Consider the following 5,279-nt stretch of genomic DNA (forward strand, 5'->3'; position numbering starts at 1 on the left):
AAATGTTTCCCCGTTTACCAAAAAACCTCAGCCTAGCTCTGCCCTTGGGGTTTGGGGGTGGGGGCACCGATTGCAGGGTTCGCCTGGGGCGCCAGGTGCTGGCAGCTAGTCTAGGGCTGCCCTTGCCCAGAGGCCTTTATTCCTCCAGCCTGCGAGGACGGGGGGGGTGTGTGTGTCAGGAAGTTGCCCCTTCAATCCCACAAACAAAACCCCTTCTTAGGAAAGGCAAAATCCTGAAGAGAAAAAGTAACATCAAGAAGGACTCCAGAGACAGGGATTTTGAAGACCTTGGGGAATAGCTAAGTGCTTGACCAGGACTTGAACCCTGGATCCTCAAATTAAAAATTTGATGCTTGACTGACTGAGCTAGCCAGGCTCCCACAGACAATGATCAAATTTATGCAGTGGAAAAACTATGGAAGAAGAAGAGCGCAGGAAACAATAGAGGAAACCTGCTGGTCTCTCTCTCTCTTCCCAGCCCTAGCCCTGGCCTGCTCCTCCCGCCAGCGCCCTGAGGCATTTTGCCAGCACCATGCCCCAGTCAGCTCCACCCTCCCCAGACGCTGGAAGGCCCAGCTCAGGGACCTGGCTGCTCTTACAGCCTGGCCACTCTTCCACCCTGACCAAGAGGGAGGAGGATTGAGTCTCCCTCCCTCAGGCCTGTGCTTCAGCATTCCTGGGGAAAGACCAACCCCGCCAAAGTGGCTTTGGGCCAGTAGGTCAACCAAGAGGGCGGCCTCCCGTGCCTGGCTGCAGGACTCAGAGTAAAGCCAGCTCCCATCCTTCCCTATAGGGCTCCAGACAAGGCCAGCCTGCTGGAACCGGCATCCCCTCTGGTGCGCAAGTCACAACAGCCAGCAGGCAAAACACCGGCTCCCATATCATTTGAAAGAGCAAGACAAAGCCTTGAAACTCCACCTATGCTTAGGTATGAAGCAACAGGTCCCAAATTCCCACTGTGATCTGAGCCCAGCTGGCACTAGTCAGTGTTCTGACAGCTGAACTGGCCTGCACAGCAGCTTAAAAGCCAGCTGCTAAAACTAGGGCTCAAACACTGGACCCCCCCCCCCGCCCCCAGTTAAAAGCCTCATGTTCTTCCCACCAGCAGCTTCCTCTCGCAGGACTCTCTCTCCTCCTCCATCAACTATAATCCTGATCTACCGCGTCCATGGGGCCTGCCCTGAATCCTCGCTTCCCCCTACTTTGTCTTTGTTCCCTGCAGGCTGCAAAAATGTCAGGGGAGGCCACCCCCTCCCTTCACTCGGTGCTCCCGTTCATATCGGTCAGCTGCAGCCTCATCTCCTGGAACTCGGGCAGCTGTCGCTTGATCCAGTCATACAGTCACACGGTGACTGGCTCCCAAGCCTGGATGCTCTTGTGGAAATCCCACAGGCGACGCTGCAGGACTTGGCACTGTTGGTTTCTTTAATGTTGTGGTGTTTGCCCGACCGCCAGAACAAAGCTGCCAACTCCTCCCTCACCGACTCCCATCAATCCCCCTGGTTACCATAGGACCCTCTGATGCTTTCCCGTTCTGCCAACACCACCAGGCCTCCCCCTCTGCTCCTTTATCTTGCAAGCTCTGGATGTTCAGCTTCCAATATCCTCTGCTGTGGGTCAGGGAATTGCCCACATTGAGCACACGGTGAGACCTGTGTGATCCGAACAGTCCATTGGCACCACCCTGCACTAGGCTGTCGACGTGCTCTCCTTCACGGAAATCCGGTAAATGCGACTCCTGGCCTGTCCCCGCAGAAAGGTGTATCCCCTCTGCGGCTGGTGTGAGCTCGGGTTAGAGGAATAGGAGGCTATCGCCCACCCTCCACTGGTTCCATTACAGAGAAACACGTCCTCTAAGCCGACCTCACTACAGACCTGTGCCAGGTAGTGCTCATTGTAAAAATGTTTCCTCTGATGGTCGAGAAAACGGGACCAGCGGTTCTCAGGCCGGCTGAGATAATTAAAATCCCCCCCAACACCAAACACTGTGTGGTCCAGAGGAAGGGAGCCAGTTCCTACCATAGATCTTTCCTTTCACACCTTAACATCAAGTGCCTCTGAATCCCTGCCACATTGCACATGCCAGATGCCCCTTCCCCAGTACTGTCGTCACTCAGCTTTGCAGAGGAGCTTTCCTCCCAAGTCCCTGCCCACTCTGGCACCATCTCCGAGGGCCGTCCTGCCTCACTCTGTTCCCACCATTTTGGGTCAACCGGTAAGTCATGTGGGAAAGACAGCTCCCATCTCTCATCATTATAGGTCAGGTGAGCCAACTAGGGGGAGAAGACCATGCTCTCTGTTGGTGAGCTCTAAATCAGTTACTTGCCTCAGGTAAAGGTGCTGCTGCGCTCCCAGAGAACAAGCTGCCCCCCTGCACAAAGAGGGATGAAAGAACCTGCTAAAGCCTGGGATTGAACCAGGGACCTTTAGATTTTCAGTCTAACACTCTCCCAACTGAGCTACTTTGGCAGTTGTGTGGCAATTTTTTGGCCTGTTGCTTCTCTGCCCGGGATGTTTTTGCAGCAGTTGCACACAAAAAGGATGTCATTGTGAGCGGCCCATGAAGACAAGACTCGCTTTTGCCTGCCTTGCTCAGCTTGACTTGCTGCCTCACCCTGTTCCTGCCCTAGTGCCCGGGGTTGACCTGGTGGTGGAAGGGGACTGGGGGCCAGTGGCGCGGGGAGGAAGTTGAGCTGGACCCTGAGCTAGACTAGACCCTGGCGGTGAGAGTCTGGCCACCACTTGCCGCCCCACCCTGTTGTCCTGGCTTCCCCCACTGGGTGTCATTTCGGAAGGGAAGTGGGGCTTCTGCCTCCCCTCCCCAATTTTCACACTGCAGAGGAGTGCCTGAGTACCCGGGTTGACCTGGTGGTGGAAGGGGCTGGGGGCCAGTGGCACGGGGAGGAAGTTGAGCTGGACCCTGAGCTAGACTAGACCATGATGGCCAAAGTCTGGCCACCACTTGCCACCCAACCCTGTTGTCCTGGTGTCCCCCTCTGGGAATCATTTTGGCAGGGAAGTGGGGCTTCTGCCTCCCCTCCCCAATTTTAGCTGCTCCCCTGGCTCCCCCCCAGCTATGCTACTGAATGGAAGCGTCCTGTGCCCATAACACAGAGATTGATTAATCAAAACCCTCTTCTGCCAGCACCACGCCTCCTTCTTCTTACACTGGGCCTGCAAGCGAGGGGGTGGCTGGCACAGCACCAAGAGTCTAACCTGTGCGGCAGGAGGCGGCTGATGCCCGCAGCCTGCTGGGGAGCTCCCAGAAGTTATTAAGGGACAGAGACTCCTCAATACCCTTAGTAACAAGGGTTTGGGGGTCACCGAGGCCAGTAAGGGGGTCACTGTGTCGGCCTTATAACCCTGGGTGTCAGGTCACTGTGCAGCTTTGATCTAGAGCTCGGATCCCAACAACCGACCAGCAGCCCACAGCCTCCCCCTGAGTCTGCCCCACCTGGTTACTCCTTACAGGCCGACCTTACCCCCCTTCCAGCCCCGGATTCACCCCCTAATCATCCTACTGCCGCTCAGAGCCACAGCCGTGGAGGTGCTGAAGGAGGGAGCGGTGACTCTAGGGTGGGGTTCTTCTCTAAAGATGGCTGGCAGAAAGGTGGTGCTCAGCTCTGTCAGTTGCCTCGCTGCCAGGGGATGCAGACGTTTCTGTAAGGCGATTAAATGGGGTATTTGGCTTCTGAGTGAATGTGAGGAATGTGCAATCATGAGAGAGAATTTCTATCCCTCATTCTACTGCTCTTCAGGGCCCCAGTGGCCTAATAGATAAGGCATTGGCTTCCTAAGCTAGAGATTGTGGGTTCAAGCCCCATCTGGGGTAAAAAATTCTCTTCTTCTTGTATATTGCAAAGAAACATGGTGTTATTTTCACCAAGGAAGCTTGGAGACATTTGAACACAAAGTACTGGATCTTGGGAACAATCCCCCAGAAACGGCATCTTCCACTTGACAAATGCTTTCTAGACCCATCAGTAGCAAACACTTAATACTAGTGTTTGTCTGAGAATAGAAGGAAGGGGAGTGTTTACTCCAACACCTCAATTAGAGAAACAGACAAAAAAGCAAGACTGTTCTGAAAGAGAATGGATCTGTCTGGAGACAAAGCAGACCCTGAGAATGAGCAACAGTGTGAAAAGAGGTTCAAATGTGTGTTAGGTGTTAGTTAGATTGGTCTGGCAAATGTCAAGAAAATACCAATGCTCGTAGACCGATGCAGACACTGGCTGCTTCTGATCTTTTACTGAGAGTTCATTGAGAAATATTTTCCTTAACTCTGTTATGGAATATTGGGTGGGCTCTGAAGGCACCATTCCTCCTGCTTTCGCCCTTCGAGACAACACAGCTACATGGCGTGCGGCCAATGCTCACCTTCCAGTCAATTGCTAGAGAAGACAACACAGACAGGGATGGCAGCAGGGCAGACTGGAGCTCCATGGAGATGGTGGGACCAGGTCTCATCAATGGGGAGGTGGCCACCCCACCATGCACAAGGCTGAGACAGCAAGTGTGGTGTGTGCTTCACCGTGCCCCTACTCACTGCACATGGTGGGGGGGGGGGGCAGTTACTGAGTTCGGTTGGTCTGGCAAATTTAGGGCTTGGCTACACTTGCAGAGGTAGAGCGCTGGGAGTGAAACCACAGCAGGGAAACCGCTGCCGTGTGTTCACACTGACAGCTGCAAGCGCACTGGAGTGGCCACATTAGCAGCTCTGGCAATGCCACAGAGAGCAGTGCACTGTGGTAGTTATCCCAGTGTGCAAGTGGCTGCAACGTGCTTTTCAAATGGGGGGCGGGGGTGGAGTGTGACAGGGAGTGTGTTGTGCGTACGTGGGGGGAGCGACAGTGTGTTTGGAGGGCTGAGAGTGTATCAGCATGCTGTCTTGTGTGTTCAGACGGCAGCAGACCCCCCCCCCCCTCTCACACACACTCACAACAGCAGCATTCCACACTAATGGTTGCTTTGTCCCGGAGAAGATAAGCTGCCGGCTGTCTGAAATGGAGCTTTGAAAGGGGATATCCGCATGCCTGCAGCCGATTTCAAAACAATGACTAGAGTGGGCACTTGACTTCAGAGGATTATGGGATGTTTCCTGAGGCCAATCACACTGCAGTAACACAACACGTCATCCACCCTGACGCCCGGGCATTTCAGCCGAGGCTCAGCGAGTTTTATGCTTCTCATGGAGGTGGATTACCAGGAGAGCTCCAGAGCCCAGGTGCTCCATGTGCCTTGTGAGTGTGGACACCTCAGGAGTTAGGGCGCCCGGG

The 5,279-nt window shown here is 54.5% G+C and overlaps 1 non-coding gene across 1 annotated transcript; it reads right to left on the reverse strand.

Moving 5' to 3' along the window:
• Nucleotides 1-2,396: 2,396 nt before the first annotated feature.
• On the reverse strand, nucleotides 2,397-2,469 carry TRNAF-GAA. The gene has a single exon. It is a non-coding gene; the product is annotated as a tRNA-Phe (tRNA).
• Nucleotides 2,470-5,279: the final 2,810 nt, after the last annotated feature.

Source organism: Mauremys reevesii, linkage group 12, assembly GCF_016161935.1.
Source record: "Mauremys reevesii isolate NIE-2019 linkage group 12, ASM1616193v1, whole genome shotgun sequence".
Taxonomy (NCBI): Eukaryota; Metazoa; Chordata; order Testudines; family Geoemydidae; genus Mauremys; species Mauremys reevesii.